The sequence below is a fragment of the Rhinolophus sinicus genome, linkage group LG01 (genome assembly GCF_036562045.2).
Source record: "Rhinolophus sinicus isolate RSC01 linkage group LG01, ASM3656204v1, whole genome shotgun sequence".
NCBI lineage: Eukaryota > Metazoa > Chordata > Mammalia > Chiroptera > Rhinolophidae > Rhinolophus > Rhinolophus sinicus.
Window position 1 is genome coordinate 107,087,839 of NC_133751.1, and position 18,993 is coordinate 107,106,831.

Below are 18,993 nucleotides of genomic sequence, written 5' to 3' on the forward strand. Positions count from 1 at the left end.
CTATAACTTTAATGGAATTTTAGGCCACACTGAAGAGAATGGAGAAGGGCAGATCATAAGGACCAACTAAAGAGGAGTTCTATATTTTCCAGCAGTCTAGTTTTAAGGAGAAAAAAATGGCATCACAAAAACACAACTGAAGAGAATTAGTTTGGAAAAAGCATTTATACAAATAAATTACACACACACACACACACACACACACACACACACAGAGAGAGAGCAAGCGAGAGAGGGAGAGGGAGAGAGAGAGAGAGAGAGAGAGAGAGAACGCCAAAAAAAACCTATGCACATTTTAAGAAAGGAAAACTGTACTAAATTGTAATATTCAATATACACCAATAACAAAAGGTGAATACAAGTCATGTTTGATATCTGTAATTACAAGAAGTGCTCAAAATAGTTACCATCAGCTTCCAGACACTTCTGATTACAGAGAACTACTGCTTGAGCAACGTTGACCAAAGTGTCCACTTGTATACATTTTTTGGCACCCCTGGTGTGTACCCTATGGCTTTAGTTCACCACAAGCTTATTTCAATATATGGCTGCTAAAAAAGTCTTAAGTTGCATGTGTGTGTGTGTGTGTGTGTGTGTGTGTGTGTGTGCGCGCGCGCGCACGTGTGTGTGTGTCCAAATCACAGCAAATATTCAGTAAATATTAGGTCTCACTGTAATAATCTGTGCTAGTTAGACAACATCCAGAGGTCACCTTCAACCTAAGGAGCCTCATCTGTAAGGGAGGACAGTGACAAGCTCGTTTCTAGGAGAGCTATCAGCATGGTGATGGTTCCAACATAGGCACCGCTTCAAATAAAGCAAGTTGATAGAACTGGAGAATATTTCCATGGAGATGAAATTGCAGTCCTCTATCTGAATTAAATTAATTAATCACTAAATATTTCAGTGCACTTTTCTGTCTTTACTGGAGTTGTTTTTAGGTTTTGTTTTTTCAGTGTTTGTTTATCTTGCCCCAATAAGGTGAGGCAGAGATTTATTGTTTATTGTTCAGTGAGTAGCCATATGTTCTCCCTCAGATCCAGCAGGGTCACGTGATTAGTTCTAGCCAACGGGCTATGAGTAGACATGATTTGTGTCCCTCTAGGCCAAAACATTTCAGTATGTGATCCTCTAGCTCCCCTTCCCTTGCTAAGACAATTTGTAAGCCCATGAAAAAACAACAAAATCACAAAAATCACAGCAGCTTATTTCTCTGAGACACTGCACTGGAGAACAGCCAATGCACACTGACATTTGTGTGAACAAGAAATCAATGGAGATTTCAGGTCAATTTGTTACTGCAGCATTGCCTACTCTATCCTGACTTCTACAGAAAGTCTGAGCAGAAAGAAACCTTGTTTCAGTCTGTGATCAACCAACTTGGGCCATTTATAAGGATTAGCTGAATAAATAGGGAAATTTTCCAAACTTTCCTCAGACAGGTATCTGTGCAACTGTATTATTTCAAGTGCATTCACAGATTATTACCACACTTGATTCTATTCAAAGAAATATTAAAAACCAAATCCTCTATGCCATTCATGTACCAAAAAAACTTAAGAGCTGACTGAGGTATGCACTGAGTAATGTACACTGACAGAGGTAAACATTGACAAACCTTAGCTGAATATATTGTTCATCCATATAGTTCCTTTCCTGCTTTATGACCCCTGGGCTTCACTTTCAGGAGAAACATGTGGCAGTAGAGACAGACAGGATGGCACAGTGCTGTGGGTAAAGCTGGCTCAGTTTTCCTTTGTTAGCAGTCAACAAGTATGCTGTTAATTGGACGCCTGATTTTGATGGGGGCTTCGACTCAGAGAGATGCTATCTCTTCTGGCTGACAGTAAAAATATACAGTAAGATAAGGATGCAAGCCTGTGTCCTTCAGTACATTCCTGATTTAAAACCACTGGAAACTCTGGAGCCGGTCGGAGAGTAGGCTACAAACTCCCAGAGACATAGACCTAGGTTACATTCTCAGCTCCACTGCTGACAGCTGTGTGAGTCCAGCCACATGGCACAGTCTCTGAGCGTCGGTTCCCTCCCACTTTAGAAGGCACTTGGGAAGACTAATGGGATTGATGCAGGCAAAGTACTAACTACACGCTGGGACCATTGCTGCCTCAGTGCCATGGAATTCTTCTTAAAGTTAATCTGAATTTCTGTTAACTTTATGTTTTATTACAAGCAAAACAATATTCTCAATTACATTTAAAGCAGTGAAAAATACACCTTTGGCTTTACCCTTAGAGTAGATGCTATGTAACGACAGTCTCAAAAATAAATTGTCGCGTCTAGCGCAACATGGGCAGTGAGAGAATGAGAAGGGGCGGTGAAGGGTTAAGAAAGAAACAGCAGTCAAGAGATTTATGCACTAGGGGCCAAGGGTCTCATAGCCTCAAAGGACTGAGAGCCCCGAATCGGACCACCTTGTGGCTTTTATTGATGCACACACAAGAAAGCAACATTGTTTTCTCCAAGGTCTGTGAATTTCATACATTATACTAGGAAACTGATTCAAACCAATCACCCTTGCCTGCAATCAGCGAAACCAGAAGTCTCAGAATGTATGTACGTCCCCAAGGGACAAAACCTTTATGCTGAAACTTACTGATATGAATAGATGGAGAACTGTTATCACATCATTGAATCTCTTCCCAAGCAGGTTGTGGGAAGGAATGCAGCCACAAAGGCAGAAGCTCTCCTTAACCGGGGAAGGTGGGGGTCTATGCCCATCTCTATCAACCCCGTGGGTTCTCCTGCTGGTCCCCACTCAACTGTCCCTGGCTTGAGTTGTCCCCCCCATGGGGAATCTTACTCGTCATTGGCTGACCAGCCATCCTTTGGGGCCAAACAGGGAGACATAAGGTGTAAGCACAAAGGTGAAGCAAAGTCCCTGAAAGGATCCGTCTCACAGACTCTCCTTTCTTTAGGGGTAGGTACGAGGGGACAGACGGGTAGGCTGCTGCGTGACAACAAAATTCTACTACTTAATCTGATCATTTCCAATGTGATTAAGTCCTTGCTATGAAAATATATCTTGAGGTAAATTTCTGGTCATCTTCCAGAGGCAACTGAATTTTTTAAATCCCTAAGAATTTCTTAACCATACTTCTGCTGATTTCCAGTTCTGATTATGTATTTTTATACTTCAAGTAAATTGCTCTGGTTTTTTAATACTAAAATCCAATGTCACAACAATCTAATCATTAAGAACAGAAAAAATGAGACAAATTTCAATAGAGGGGCCTCCTACAATATACCTTCTATAAAGACCACCACACCTCAGAACTCTCAAGGTCATCCATATGAAAAGATGCTCAAGGTAACTAATCATCAGAGAAATGCAAATAAAAACTATAATGAGATATCACCTCACACCTGTCAGAATGGCCATCATCAATAAATCAACAAACAACATGTGTGGAGAAAAGGGAACCCTCATGCACTGTTGGTGGGAATGCAAATTGGTGCAGTGACTATGGAAAACGGCTCAAAGTTTCCTCAAAAAATTAAAAATAGAACGACCATATGACCCAGCAATTCCACTTCTGGGTATTTATGTGAAGAAATCTAAAACACTAATTTGAAAAGATATATGCCCACCTATGTTCACTGCAGCATTATGTACAATACACAAGATGGAAGCAACCTAAGTGCCCATCAATAGATGACTGGATAAAGAATAAGTGATACATATATACAACGGAAAATTATTTGGCCATAAAAAAGAATGAACTCTTACCATTTGCGATAACACGGATGGACCTAGAGAGTGTCATTCTAAATGAAATAAGTCATATTAAGACAAATACCATATGATCTCATTTATATGCAGAATCTAAAGAAAAAAATAAATCAACAAATAAAACAGAGAACAACTGATGGTTGCTAGATGGAAGGGAGGGGTTGAGAGGCTGGGTGAGAAAGGTGAAGGGCTTAAGAAGTACAAATTGGTAATTACAAAAGAGTCACTGGGATGTAGGGTACAGCACAGAGAATATCATCAACAATGTTGCAAAAACTATTGGGATGCCAGGTGGGTACTAGACTAGTCAGGGAGATCACTGCATAAATTATATAAATATCTAACCACTAAGTTGTATACTTCAAGCTAATATAAAATAATATTGAATGTCAACTATAACTGAAATAAATACTCTCAAGGTCATCAAAAAACAAGGAAAGTCTGAGAGCTGTCACTTAACCAAGAGGATCCTAAGGAGAAATGACAAGTAAATGTAAAGTGATATTGTCGATAGGATCCTGGCACAGAAAAAGGACTTGAGGTAAAATCTAAGAAAACATGAATAAACTATGCACTTTAGTTAGAACACTGTAACAGTATTGGTTCATGAATTCTAACAAACGTACCATACTAATGTAAGATGTCAATAATAGGGTAAAATGCATGTTGCTATGGTAGTACAGTCTCTGTACTATCTGCTTAATTTCTCGGTAAATGTAAAACTGTTCTATACTATAGCGTTTATTACAAAAAGAAATGTCACCGCAATCAGATACCAACTTCACGCCCACTAAGATGGCCATAATCAAAAAGACAGGTGGTAACAAGCGCTAATCAGGATGTGGAGAAACTGGAACTTGCACACACTGCTGGTGGGAATGTAAAATGGTGCAGCCACTTTGGAAAACAGTCGGGCATTTCCTCAAAATGTTGGATGTTGAGTTCCACATAACCCAGTAATTCTACCTCTAGGATATGCCCAAGAGAAATTAAAACATATGCCGCCCCCCCAAAAAAAAAACGTGGTTCACAAATATTCATAGCAGCATTATTCAGAATAGCCAAAAAGTGGGAACAACTCAAATGTCCATCAACTGATAATAAAACTGAAAATAAAATGTGTTAGATCCATTATTCAGCCACAAAGAGTGAGGTATTGATGCAATGGCAAGAATGAACCTTGAAAACATTATGCTAAGTGAAATAAGCCAAGCACAATATCCATATACCTGAAATTTCAAGAATATGCAAATTTAGACAGAAAGTAAACTTGTGGTTGCCTAGGTGGAGTGGGAGAGGGGAGTGCCGTGAGGAATGAAGATTGAGTGCTAATGGATACAGGGTTATGACAATGTTCTAAAACTGATTGTACACTTTAAATGAATGAATTAGATCTCAATAAGGCTGTTATTTTCAAAAACAATAGAATCATGTGCACCAAGAACACTGATGGAACACCATTTACCACTGTTCAAGGCACAGACTCTGACAATGTCTGGTTGATATGAAACCTTTAACTTCCCTGAGAAGTCTGGCTACTTGACTTTGTAACACCCTTATTGTAGTGTCTAGGATATAACACAATGGAAAGACCCTATGCACACAGAAGGTTTGAATGAGACATGGTATCCTTTTGAAATTAAAAATGAGCAACATTGGACAACATAAGTCCCCCCCCCAAATTGTGCCCAAGATATGCAATATTCCCACTGATATTTAACAATAAATTAACTTGTGAAAACGTGTATCATTGTGTACCCTTTCAGTACACCACCTCAGAATGTAGCCATTTCCTCTGAATTACTAGAAAATTACAATGTTTTCAGTTCTCCCACTATTTACTGTCCTAGTCCTACCAGAAACATTAATACTAACCTTACAGAAATAGTTCAGTAAACGCACAGTCTCCCACAGCACAATACACATAAGTGGAATGCATCAGTAAAATTTTAGAAAGTTTAATCTTTTTTATCCTAAGTATTCCAGGTGCATAGTAACAGGAAATATAATAATTTTAAAAACCAAACTAGCTTGTTCAAAATGAAAGAGATGAATTTTCCCATGTTAATCAAGTCTAATTTCATGAATCAAGAACTGAATTACTGGGGGGCCGGGGGGTTCCAGAAGAGGGTAAACGGAGTCAAATATATGGTGATGGAAGGAGAACTGACTCTGGGTGGTGAACACGTAATGTGAAATATAGATTATGTATCACAGAATTGTACACCTGAAATCTATGTAACTTTACTAACAATTGTCACCCCAATAAACTTTAATTTAAAAAAAACTGAATTACTGTTGGCATTAAAGAAACTGTAAAACCCAAGGTAAATAAAGTAACTTCCAGTTCTCGTTTCATTATTTGCAGGAAAAGCAGGTATCCCCATTTCTAGCAGATTAGTGTATAAATATGCACTTCTCTGAGCACTACTATAAGTTACTCTCCTATTCACTTCTAAGCAGATTTTTCTTAAAACAATAAAAAGTATTTCAAGAGGAATATAACCTCAATTTATATGCATCAGGTTATTTTAGAAGTGAAATCAGTTTTAAACACAAGGATTCTCTACATGTAAAGCATTATTATATACTATTTAATTCATTTCTGGAATTAGTTTAGGATGCATATAAATCTACAAAGATTCTTATACTCGGAACTCAAGCTACGCAGCTGCACGGAGTATCTCTCAAGATTTACTGTCAGTGAAACAAAGAAAGGGGTTAGTAATCTAATAACAAGGACATTAAGTCTACAAGCAAGTAGAAGCTAGAAAATATTAGGTATGTGGTTGGGGAGGTGATGCGTATAGTTTCATACACTCATTCATCCCTGTTTCTCTTCCACTCATGTAACACCTCAGCAAGTGCCTCCTAAGCATCAGGCCACGGGGATACAAAGTGAAGAGACATGATCCTGCCCGTAAGAACCTCACATCCTACACGGCCACAGATGTGGACACAAGAACTTATAACAGAATAAACCTTAGTATTAGAAGATTTTGATCTAAAATGTGTATGGCATCTTTCAATCTACACATTTTATCTTATTTAACCCACACAAAACAGAACAAACAATAACAACTTAGGTTCAGACAGACTTGGAGATTCGCCCACCCACGGAACTTCAGCAGAAAGGATGGGGATGAGTTGGTCAGCAGTCCCACTAACTCACTAAGCTGCCTCTTCTCTCGGTCAGCTAGCAAATGGCAGCACCAGGGGGACAACTTCTACTTACAAATCTACCTTTTTTGCTTTTCCCACCACAGTGTAGTTCTCAGCACAGAATATTTGTTGGAGACACACATAGAAGATTCTCAAAATCCCCAATGAGACACAAATGTCTTTCCCACAAATGTCTGTGGACACTCCCCCAAAAGATGAACAGAAGGGCCCACCCTGGCCTTGGTGTCCTCTAATCCCCAGGCAAGCTCTCTCAGTACTACACCAGTAGGTATGTCTCAAGTTATAGCTAAAGCCGTTCTGAAGAGAGACCGCCATGCCATTCGCCCTCACCTTCGGGATCTCTTAGCCCGTGAAGTCAACCCGAGAGGATCTGCTTAGGACCCATATTTATATCCTTAGCTTTAACTTTTGAATCCCCCGCTTTGCAGAACAAGCCAGGACAAGTACAATAATCACTAGACCTAGTGATACATTTAATTTTGTCTCTTTTTCATAATTTGTCTCTCAGAATTTGAATTTGGTTATTCTTGTATATTTTACATATTTTGAAAGACAGAGCAGCCTTTAATGATGGATTCATTTTTGCAAGTCTATAAGATGCTTTAAAAACAGATATTAAGATGAGAACCAGGAAAAAGCATGTCTTTCCAAGACAGCATGAAGCGGGATCAACGCGCGGTAAGAAGTGTAGTTCCTCCCCTTCTGGTGTGTTTGGGAGTTAGAAGGGAACCTGACGGTCAAGGTCAGCCAAGATAAGCCCATGACTCAACAGTCCCTACAGAGTGAGTCCAAATCCCCCAGACTCATGCTCAAAACGCCTCACACCCTTCCCTAAACGCCTTTCCAGCCTCATCTCCTTTGTATCCCAGGCTGAACCAGCGTACTCATCAGAATGCTGCCCGTTGCACCTGTTCTGGGGTTCAGTTGCCCTTTTGTCTGGAACGCCTCCCCACATGCTCCCTCTGTGTCCACTCTACCTGGTGAGCATCTGCCCATCCTTCAATGCCCAATTCCAACGTCCCCTCCTCCATTATTTTCTTTACGTAGACATAAGCTTCCTCATTTCAGAGGGCTTACAAAGATGGATAAAACACCAGAAGACAGCATAACTCATCATCTCCTCAACTCTGCCCTAAGTGTTACAATGGAAAGTGACCTCCTTTCTCAGGTCTATCACATTTGGTCTCTATCACCCTTAGTGCACTCGGCACCAGCTGCCCTGTACTGGAGCCATGAATTCGTATCTCCTGCAAGACTACATATTTTCCAAGAGCAAGGAAGGAACGTTCTGCAACTGTGTGAGTTCCACCTCTTAGTTCAGAGCTTGCAAGCTATTCCAAACATACTTGTTGAAAAAGTTTAACATTATATCCAGATTAACAAAATAAAACCCCAATACAGGGTAGGAACTTCCAGAGGGCAGCAGGGGGCACAAGGCAGCAACCACTTGGTAAATGAGACTAATAAACAAAACAACAACAACAACGTGAACCGTCAATGTTGTGCTAAGAGTCAAGTTCTAAAAGAAAACCATTTTTTTCTAGCTCATCTATCTCACACCCCTACACTCAAGCCCAGTGCTTCCCAGATCAGCTTCAGCAGCACCCAGGAACTGAAATGGAGTTCTCCGGCCCCCAGACCTAAAGATGGAGAGACTCTGGAGTGGGGACCCTGCAATCCGTGTAACATGCCTTCCCTGCGATTCATAGGGATGCTAAGCTTGTAGAACACAAGAGAGCACCTGCAGGCCAGCTCTCATCTGTCTCCATGCTTTCACTCATGCTGTCCCTTCCCCCATGGAATGATTTTTTCCTCCATCTATTCGCTGTCGATTGAACTGGGATATATTTTCAAGGCTCAGCTCGAAACACTTGACACCTTCCTCAACCCACTAAACATAATTAACTGCTCTCCATTTGTGCTCCCCCAAAGTTCATTCTGCACCCCCCTGGTGCAGGCGAGTACAAGGACTCGCCTCACAGCCCTGCCCCCAACCCAGCTCCCTTTATTCAGTTACATCCCTTTGATTTTGCAGAGGAGGAGAGAAAATATTCTTCTGGAACAAGCCTCTGATTAATAAAAGGGATGCTGAGAGGCCTCAAACCCCTCTCGACACAGCAGAGAATAATAAATATCCTGTCAAGTGAAACCTGAAGTTTAAGGGCAGTTGTTGAAGGCACTTCTGGCAACAGAGACATTACTTAAAGAGCCTTAAAACACATTTAAGATTTTACAAAACCAAATATAAGTTTCAAAGAGAAATTAGTCCCTCTAGTCAGTAACAGAAAATATGGACTAATTGGAAGAGCAGTAGATTTGGGGCCTGTCATGCAGGGTCTCAGCTCCTGCTCCCCACATAAGAACGCAGGATATGGTGAGGCCAAAAAGGAACACCCACGGAGCCATAGATAGGGGAGTCATACCACTGTATTCTCAATGGTGGCTGGTCGAGACACAAAAGCAAACACCCGCCAGAACCCCAACCGGGGGTCTTCCTGCACGTCAGTCTCACTGGCGGCCGGGTGAGACACAGGAAGTAGGATCCACAATCCGCCATCCATGCTTGCTAACCCCACTTGCTAGCTGCAATACACTATCCACTTCTCTGCCAACCAACCAACCCCCTTGCCAGCGTAGGCACGGCAATTATATCAGTGGCTAATGGCTAACCGGTAACAACTGATGGCCAACTAGTCATAGCTGACGGCCATCTACTACCCGAGCCAGCACCTGTCCACATGAGGCTGAGAGCCTCGAAACTGCTCTCTGGGACTCTGTCCCCACAGGACCACAGTGAAGCTCCATGAGGACACAGGCCCTATATCTGTCTTGGCCATCTCAAAGGTCCCAATGCTGTTCCCTGACGTTCATTTCTGCCACTTCCAAGCCAAGTAACCTCAAACAGGCAAGTCAATGTCAAAGCCTCGGCCACTTATCAGGGAAAGGCAGCAAAGTCAGAAATTTATTATAACTATAATAAATACCTTGACTCCTTACCTTATAGTTTACTAACTGCTTTCGCATTCAATGTCTAGTTTAATCATCAAACCTGTTAAATGAAGAAGGCCTCCCTTCTCACGGGAGCAAAAACAGTCACAGACTTTGACTTGCCTTCCACAACGCTGATCATAGGCCAGCTGATTTCAACCACCTGAACTTTAAATGACCTGAGGTCATTTTGAGTGACCACTAAACATTCACAGATTCTCAGGTTACCTTTTTCCACTGACAATGATCCTGGGTTTAAGTTGGGCTGTTTAAGGATAAGAAAGGGGATGGAGCAAATTACTATTATTGTTTTTCCAAAATTAATTCACTTGCATGACAACTTTTGACAAAAATCATCATTGGGTCTTTGTGAGCTGTTTCATGGCTGGCACCTCACTGACCTGATAATACTTAATTCTGCAAGAACTGGGCCACTCTCGGAAACATCCCCTGGACCAAAAGAGTGTCCCCAAGAACCTAACCCGAAAGAGAGAGGAAGGAAAAGGGAGACTTCACAAGAATGGAATGCTGCCTGAGTTTTCAGGTAAGAGTGCAGGAATCTGAGAGTGGTCGGTCTGTTAGCAAAGATTATAAATACTAACTTGGTATCGAGCTAAAGGTTCAATTAGGCACTGATTTGATGTCGTTCCACCAAACTGTTGAATAGCATTAAAACCATAAGCAAAGGCTCATTTATCAAACCTCAAAATTCTAGTTTGCATTGATTTGTATCTATAAAAGTACAGTGAGGCCAGCCCAGTGGTTCAGGCAGTTAGAGCTCCATGCTCCTAACTCCGAAGGCTGCCAGTTCGATTCCCACATGGGCCAGTGGTCTCTCAACCACAAGGTTGCCAGTTCAACAAGGTTGCCAGTTCAATTCCTCGAGTCCGCAATGGATGGTGGGCTCCACCCCCTGCAAATAAGATTGAACACAGCACCTTGAGCTGAGCTGCCGCTGAGCTCCCAGATGGCTCAGTTGGTTGGAGTGCGTCCTCTCAACCACAATGTTGCCGGTTCGACTCCCGCAAGGGATGGTGGGCTGCGCCCCCTGCAACTAGCAAGGCAACTGGACCTGGAGCTGAGCTGTGCCCTCCACAACTAAGACTGAAAGGACAACAACTTGAAGCTGAACGGCACCCTCCACAACTAAGACTGAAAGGACAACAACTTGAAGCTGAACGGCACCCTCCACAACTAAGACTGAAAGGACAACAACTTGACTTGGAAAAAAGCCCTGGAAGTACACACTGTTCCCCAATAAAGTCCTGTTCCCCTTCCCCAATAAAATCTTTATAAAAAAAGAAGTGCACAGTGAGAATATATCACTGAGGGGAAAAAACAAAAAACCAAAAACCCACACAGCTATAAAGGATGGCATTTAAGAGAACAGAGTGAAATGAGATAAAAAGTCCTTGTGCCTTTGAGCATTACAGTTTGATCATTGCAAATGAGTTGGTTCTGAACCTGCTTCTCTTTTATTTCAACAATTTAATCTAGATTCTGAGCACCAGCTATGGGAACAAGTGTGAATGCAGCTGGTACTTCCTATCTAAGGCATTCAAATTGCTTGATCAACATCAGTCTTAGGCCACAGATTGTCATTCATCACTTTGGATTTTACAACCGTGATCCGTGAGCATAGGTTTACTCATTTATTCCCAGAGGACAGAAGGCCCCACAAGGGGATTCACTGTTGGGGCGGTTTAGACAAGCAGACCAGAGCCCAGGGCGTAATTACCATGACTGACCTGTACAAATTCACCAATGTTTTAAACTCAAATTCAATCCCAATTCCGTTTTGACAGCACTAGTATAATAAACTTTCTCGTTTTGTGGTTCTCCAACAAATTGAAGGGGCTTTTGTCATATTTTTATTAAAAATGTGTTATTTCCTGGGACTGAGGCTTTAAACAATTTAATTTATTGAATTTCTCAATAATAAAGTAAATCTAGTTTCCTCTAATATTTTGAGTTGCTACTGTCAACCATTCCCCAAAACCTTCTATTTTTTATCACAAAGAAGGCCCCCACAAAACTTCTTCCCCCTTACAGAGACCTTCGTCCACCTTTCTATCAGAAAAGACAGTTCCTCATGTTTTCTTGGTGGTCAGCCTGGATTTTTTTAAAGGTGACATGTCTGTGTGCAGTGAGTCATGCAAATGTTCTTAGAGGCATAGCTCTGGATTGCTCCAAAGAGGAAATCATAAAAATGTAGTTTATTACAAAGTCTAAAGTTCCCTTCACAACTGGACTTTGTGAACAAACTTGCTGTAACTCTACTAGAAAATAAAATACATTCTGATGAAACAAGTTTTAAATAAAAAAGAAAAACTCTCCTAATCATCCCTCGAACTCTCGCCCTTTCTGTGCCCATAGTATTACTAAAAAAAAACTTGTTTTTACAGAATCCACTCTGTATGTTTCTCATCAAAAAGGCAAACAGGAACTTTTAGGCACAGCAGTACGGAAGAGAAATAAGATGCTCAAAATTAATACAGCTTCACATCTCAAGTGACCTACGTCAGCGAAACTCGCAGCAATCAAGTTGTATAACCATTTCATAACCAATAAACCTGTCTGCAGCACAAAGGCCTCTTTCTCTTTCTCCCCGATTTTCATCATCATTCAGAATAAAATGCTGGTTCAGATCTTTGTTCAGGAAAGAGCTGAGTAATGTGAAGAGTTCCTGGATGTTGAGACAAGCAGTGGGTAGAGGCCAGAAGCAGGTAGGCCTTTCCTTTCATCCCCAGCACAGGCCCTGAGAATGCACAGAGCCAGCCTGGGAGGTGAAGCAGAAGCAGGAAATGGAAAGAAGACTCAGGCAGCACAGGGAGGGGGAAGAGGTTCTCAGCTGCATTCCATTTTGAAACTCCCATGAGAAAGAATTAGATTGACGTTGGGGACAGGGACATTTTCTCACAGGCAACTCCACTGGTCAAACATGGGGCCTGCCGGCCCTGCTTCTGCATTACTCAAGTCTGACCTGGAGCCTTCCCTGATGTGTCACACACACCTCCAACTGCAGCAAGTCCTGGCTGACTTCAGAACTTCCTGACCTGGAGGACCCCGGGAGAACATGTTCAGGTCTGGATTCTCCCTGGGGGTTTGACCACAATCAAAGGCCTGAGATCAGGGTAAGGTCAAGGCCTACAATTTACTCCACAGCGTCCAGCCGTGGATCCCATCACCCCAGGGGAGAAAATCCTTACCAACCTGGTCACCCTAGAGTCCTTCGCTCACATACAGTGTTCCCCAGCACCACTCCCCAATCCAGAGGCATCACTCCATCACCCAATTCACCTCCATCACCCAGTTCCACCTGAAAGAGGGTGGGAGCAAACAGAAATAGCTTTACGGAACAAACAACAAGTGCTGGCGAGGTTATAGAGAAAAGGGAAGCCTGGGGCACTGTTGCTGGGATTGGAGATTGGTGCAGCCACTATGGAAATCAGTATGGAGGTATCACAAAAAACTGGAAATGGAACTACCTTATGACCCAGCAATTCCATTCTTACGTATCTATCCAGAGAAATCCAAGACACTAATTCAAAAAAATATATGCACCCCTACGTTTATTGCAGTGCTATTTACAATAGCCAAGACTTGAAACAACCGAAATGCCCATCGGTAGACGACTGGATTAAGAAACTGTGGTACATTTATATAATGGAGTATTACTCGGCCATAAAGAAGAATGAAATCTTACCATTTGCAACGATATGGATGGACCTAGAGAACATTATGCTGAGTGAAATAATTCAGTTGGAGAAAGACAAATACCATATGATCTCACTTATATGTGGAACCTAAAGAACTGAATAAATGAGCAAAGTAAATAGAAATAGTCTCAGAGAGATGGAGGAAAAACTGATGGTTGCTAGAAGGGAGAGGGGATGAAGGAGAAGGGGAGGGGATTAGAAAGCACAAATTGGTAACTACAATATTGCTACGGGGATATGAAAGACAGTTTGGGGAATATAATCAATAATGTTGTAAAGATTTTGTAGGGTGTCAGATGGACACTTGTCTTATTAGGGAGACCACCTCAGGGATGGTGTAGATGCCTGATCACTGCATTGTACACCTGAAGCTGAAGCTGAATAATATTGCATGTCAACTATAATTTTATATATATATAGTCACGGGATATGGAGTGCAGCACAGGGAATAGAGTCAATGGAATTGTAATAGATATATACAATGTCAGAGGGGCAATAGGTTGGGGGAGGGGAGTTATCACTTTGTGAGGGGTGAAATGTCTAACTATTGCATTATTTTGAACACCTGAAACTAATTAAAAGAAAGAAAGAAAGAGAGAAAGAGAGAAGGAAAGAAAGAAAGGAAGGAAGGAAGGAAGGAAGGAAGGAAGGAAGGAAGGAAGGAAGGAAGGAATAGCTTTACAGTACACCCAGAGAAAGAGCTGCTGTCTCTGCCTCCAGGAATGCTTCAAGAATAAAAATGAGGTGAGGACTGCGTGGAATAATTTAAAAACAAAAAGCAGAAAGATTCGTCTCTGTTGTTTTTTTCTCAGATGAAAGTCTGGTTCATAGAATGCTGGGTTTCACCAGCTAAAATCTGAATGGGTACAGCCTAAGCATCTGTCAGGGTTACCACAGATAAAGTTTTGCATTAAAATATTTGATTGTTATGTAAGCTCTTAGTGCCTGAAATCAGGGAGGCTTGGGATCAAAGCTCAGCTCAGCCACTTGTCAACTGTGTGACCTCAGTAATGTGATTTGATCTAAGCCTTAGTTTTCTCATCTGTAAAATGGGAATAACTGCACCAATCTCATAGGACGCTTTGTAAAGATTAAATGATATATTGCTTGTAAAGTACAATGTCCAGTCCATGGAAAGCATTCTATAATACTAGTTACTAATATTACTGTTATTATTTTGAAAAAGTTACATAATATAGTCATTTTATACAGGGTTGTGGTATATAACTCTAGATTTTAATATTTGGGCTTTTTTCAAGTATATGAGACATTAACTTCAACATACCTCCTGATCTTGCATTTGGCTGTCCAATCAATTTTGAGTAATGTCATGATAAAAAAAATAAATAAGTAATCCTGCTATAGTTGGCCAATCGTACCCTTCCCTTCAGGAAGCTGTGTGTCTCCCCTCAATTGCTCTCTCTTCTTAATCCTTATATGAGAACAAGCATCACTGCCAGTTGAAGACAGTGATCAATTTGCATGTGAATGTCAATGGCAGGATGTACCATCCAACAGCTCCCGCAGTGCTGGGTGCAGCTCAATGGGAAGGCTGTGTTTTGATTTGTAAAACAGCTATTTGCAACATCTGTTCCAAGTAAACAAATATTCCAAACCACCTCCTGAACTGGGATTTGTAGTTCTGACACACTGCCTTCGGTCTTGTTTTGCCAGTTAGAGTCTGATCATAATTCTATCTCTCTCATAACCTTAATCCCACTGACCTGGGTCATACCCACCACAGCCATCACTCACCACCTCCTGGTAGTGTAGAATGTCTCTCCCAAATACATTCTCAGTCCAAGGACTCTGGGCCTACCTGTTTATGTCCACTGCCCCTGCTAAGCTACTGTGACCTTTCCAGACTCCTCCTCACTCCTTCATGTGCAGATTCCCCAAAACCCCAGCCTCACCCCTGCTCTCTTCCTATACTCAGCCTTGAATGGGCCAGTCATCCCATGTCTCATCTCCTCCAGTGACACCGATATGTACATTGACCACCCAGTCCCCCCCTTTAGATTGCTCTCTGAGGGCTTTAGATCCACAAACATCTTAAACCAAATTGTCCTGCTGCCAATTCAACTTCATCTTGGGACCAGCAGCCTTGAAAAGTAATAAAACCAGCTTGGGGCTAGTAGGAGGAAACTTGAGTAGAGGCTCTGGCAACACCACTAACTAGCTTAGTTACGCATATCTCAGTTCTTCCTCTCTATAATGAGGGGATGGTCTGGATAAAGTGGTAACTTACAGCTCAAAGTTCTTAAATTCCCACCTTCCCCGTGTCAAAATACACTATTTATTCACGCAATAACTACTGAGTGTCTAATAATGCCAAGCTACAGTGCCTGGCATTGGGAGGGGTTAAAGATAATCCCCCAGAGAGCTTATCATCTAGGATGAGAAATAAGACCATCACATCAATAACTGTAAGAAACAGAAAGAGATAATGTCCTGATTGGAGGTAATTAGAAGATAAAAGAACATTACAAGCCCATTACCAACATATCAAGCCTGAAACTAAGGTCATTTTCAACATGTCTTTCCCTCTCTGCATCTAGTCTTTCATTAAATGCTTTTTCCTTTACACCATCTCCTAAATCTGTGCTCTCCACTCTGCACTTATAGTGGCCCGCTTAAATCCAGGCCTTGGGCCAAACTCCCCCATTACGATTTTACCCATGTCTCCAGCACTCCCCTAATTGGTGCATGATCGCTCATCAAAATATGAGAATCAGCCCATCAGGCTGGTTTGACTAGACAACTGTCCTGCTATGGCGCGAAGGCGACCTCCTCCATGGGACATCCACATCAAAACTATCAAAACTATCCCTGCTTCACTTCCTCCCACAAACAGTGACTAAGAACACACTCTGTGTTTAGTGCTGGGTGGGATATCTGAGGCATAGACTTTAACCTCCAAGACATTATACACCAGTCAGGAAGTTGAGACATGTGCTAAAACATAACAACTCAGGACACTAAAGATGGGGATGCTAGCCGCACAGACAGCTGTCATACATGCTAGAGGATTCAAAAGAGGGAGAGCAACTTCCTGCCACAGTGATCAAGGAAAGCTTCTAGGACGAGGCCACACCTGAGCTACTTCTTGCAGCTCCAGCAGGACTTCAACAGGGGGGGAAGTAAACAGGTATTCTAGCCCAAGGGCCCAATGGGACTGAGCCAAAGAAGGAGGGCAGTTTCCAGACCAACCAATTATTAGGTGGTGCTTGACTGCGAGGGTCATTTTTGAAAGGACTTTACCAGCTTAAGGAGCAGGAATAACTATCTGCTCAAGCCATTCTACACAGTATAAAGATGTAGAAGAGAAAACAAAAGTTTAATAATCTAACCAAACTGTGAGGAGAGTATCAGCAGGAGGGTGGTAAAAAGAACCCTGGAAATCAGAAAACCTGGGTCCCGGGCCCCGCCTGGCCACGGAGGGGCTCCAGCGGCCACAGCAAGTCATTTAACCTCCTTGGTCTCAGTTTTCTCATTTGTAAACTGAAGCAACTGAACTGGGTGACCTCGAAGGTCTCTACAGTCCTGCACGAAACCAACTGTATATTATTTCTGCCATTAAAACATTCATCATGGGGGTGGAGGGAAAGGCAGGTATCTGTATTCCCTTTCCATATAGGTTTCTCTTCCTGAACTAATCATTTCTTTTTCCTATATTCATTACTTCTATGTATATGACTCCCACACCATAAATTGAACAATTTACCTAAATAATATTCAGTGTGTGTGCCCCGTGGCCTAAAATTTTCCTTATGGCTCACAGGTTATCCAAGAAATTTGTGCAGCTCAACCTTAGGCTCCTAGGACTGTAACCAATACTGCAGCCCCAGGGTAAAATATCTTTGTATGAGCCATGAGATGGGACATGGTAAATAAAGGGAGAAAAGTGAGAACTCTGTTACTGATCGAAAAGACTGCTTCCTTTTAATAGAATCAAATGAGGCCTGAAATAACAGTAATGCAGAAAAGTAAGGGGTCGGGTAGGTAATCTTAAATTTTAGAAAGTCACTACTTAAAGATGCAGCTGAAATGCAGAAAGTTTTTGGCACTGAAATTCGCTGAAAGTTTACTTTGTAAATGCCGCATCCTGAGGCCCCCTGCTCCAGGAACGGCACCCAAACCAGAAACCACGGATGCGCTTTCACGCCAGCCTTATTGATCCTATGCACCAAAAGGCCAGAGGCAAATAAGCAGTCAGAGACATAAGCGAAACGGGCTGGATCAGACAGCCTCGGCAGCAGCTACCCAAAGTTTAAAAGAGAGGAAACAGAAAAGTTAACAAAATGCCTAACTTCACGCAAGCAATCATAATGCAGTTCTCAGGCTTCCTGTGTAAGCTGTGTAAACACACGATGTAACACCAGCCCGCATTCCAGCCTCCCCGCTTGGGCAGGAGCGCGCCGGGAGGTCGGCGGGGGGCCGCCTCGCCAGCGAGGGAAACCCAAAGAGACTCCCCCCGAGCGGCTCGCTGTGCGCCAGCGACAAAGCGAAGCTTTCTTTTCTGCCTATCTGCCCAGCCCCCCTCTGAGAGCCCACTGCCGCGCCCCGGTACCTGCCGAGACTGTCCTGCCAGCGCCACCAAGTCCGCTCTGCGGCTACCTCACCGTGCCTGCCTCTGTGCCGCGCTCACGCCACTACGCATGCTCCGCCGGCACCCGGGCCAGCAAACTCTGAATCCACTGGCCGGGTTTTGGCTTCGGCTCCCAAGGGAAAGGACCCGAGGCCAGGAGCCTGGGTTCTGCGGGTGGGTGGAAGAGTTTGCAAGTGCGTGGAAGAGTTTACAGGTGCTGGGAGAGGCGAGGGGGAGAATGGATGGGCGCTGCGGTAACGTTATCCCTGCTGCCCAGTTACCTAGGACTTAATGCTCCTCCCAACCTAAAAGATGACCACATACACCCATGGAATGAGCTTAGCACAGTGGTCCTCAAACTTGAGGGGGATCAGAATCACCAGGAGAGCTAGTTAAAACACAGATCCCACAGGCAGAGTTTCAGATTCAGTAGGTCTCGAGCGAGGCCCAACAATTCACATTTCTAACATTTTCTCAGGGGAAACTGCTGCTAACTAGTCCCAGTACCACCCTTTGCGAACCGCTGATCAAGAGAAAAGAGGCAAGTTTTCTCTCCCCTTCCTCCTTTTGGAATTTCACAAAATATTTCCTCTTGGTTTCACAGCCACACCTACTTTAAAAATAAGTAACTGCAGCTCACACTCAAAGATGGGATATTTCCTCCAGCATGTGAGTTAAATAAATGGAATGACGCCCCAAGAGTTCTCACAGTTTGCAGTAGCAAAATCTGTCATTGTGGTCATTCAGCTCTGTCCAGGCAACAA

General features: G+C 42.6%; 1 protein-coding gene across 4 annotated transcripts in view; it reads right to left on the bottom strand.

Annotated features, from left to right (window-relative positions):
- Window positions 1-18,313, bottom strand: part of PLS1 (plastin 1) — a 97,219-nt gene extending 78,906 nt beyond the window's left edge. For 3 of the 4 annotated variants that reach the window (XM_019753598.2, XM_019753596.2, XM_074334021.1), the window contains exon 1: window positions 18,212-18,313. The gene's annotated coding sequence lies outside the window, so the exon portion shown is untranslated. The remainder of the gene's footprint in view (window positions 1-18,211) is intronic. The other variant, XM_074334020.1, reaches the window with a different exon arrangement.
- Window positions 18,314-18,993: the final 680 nt, after the last annotated feature.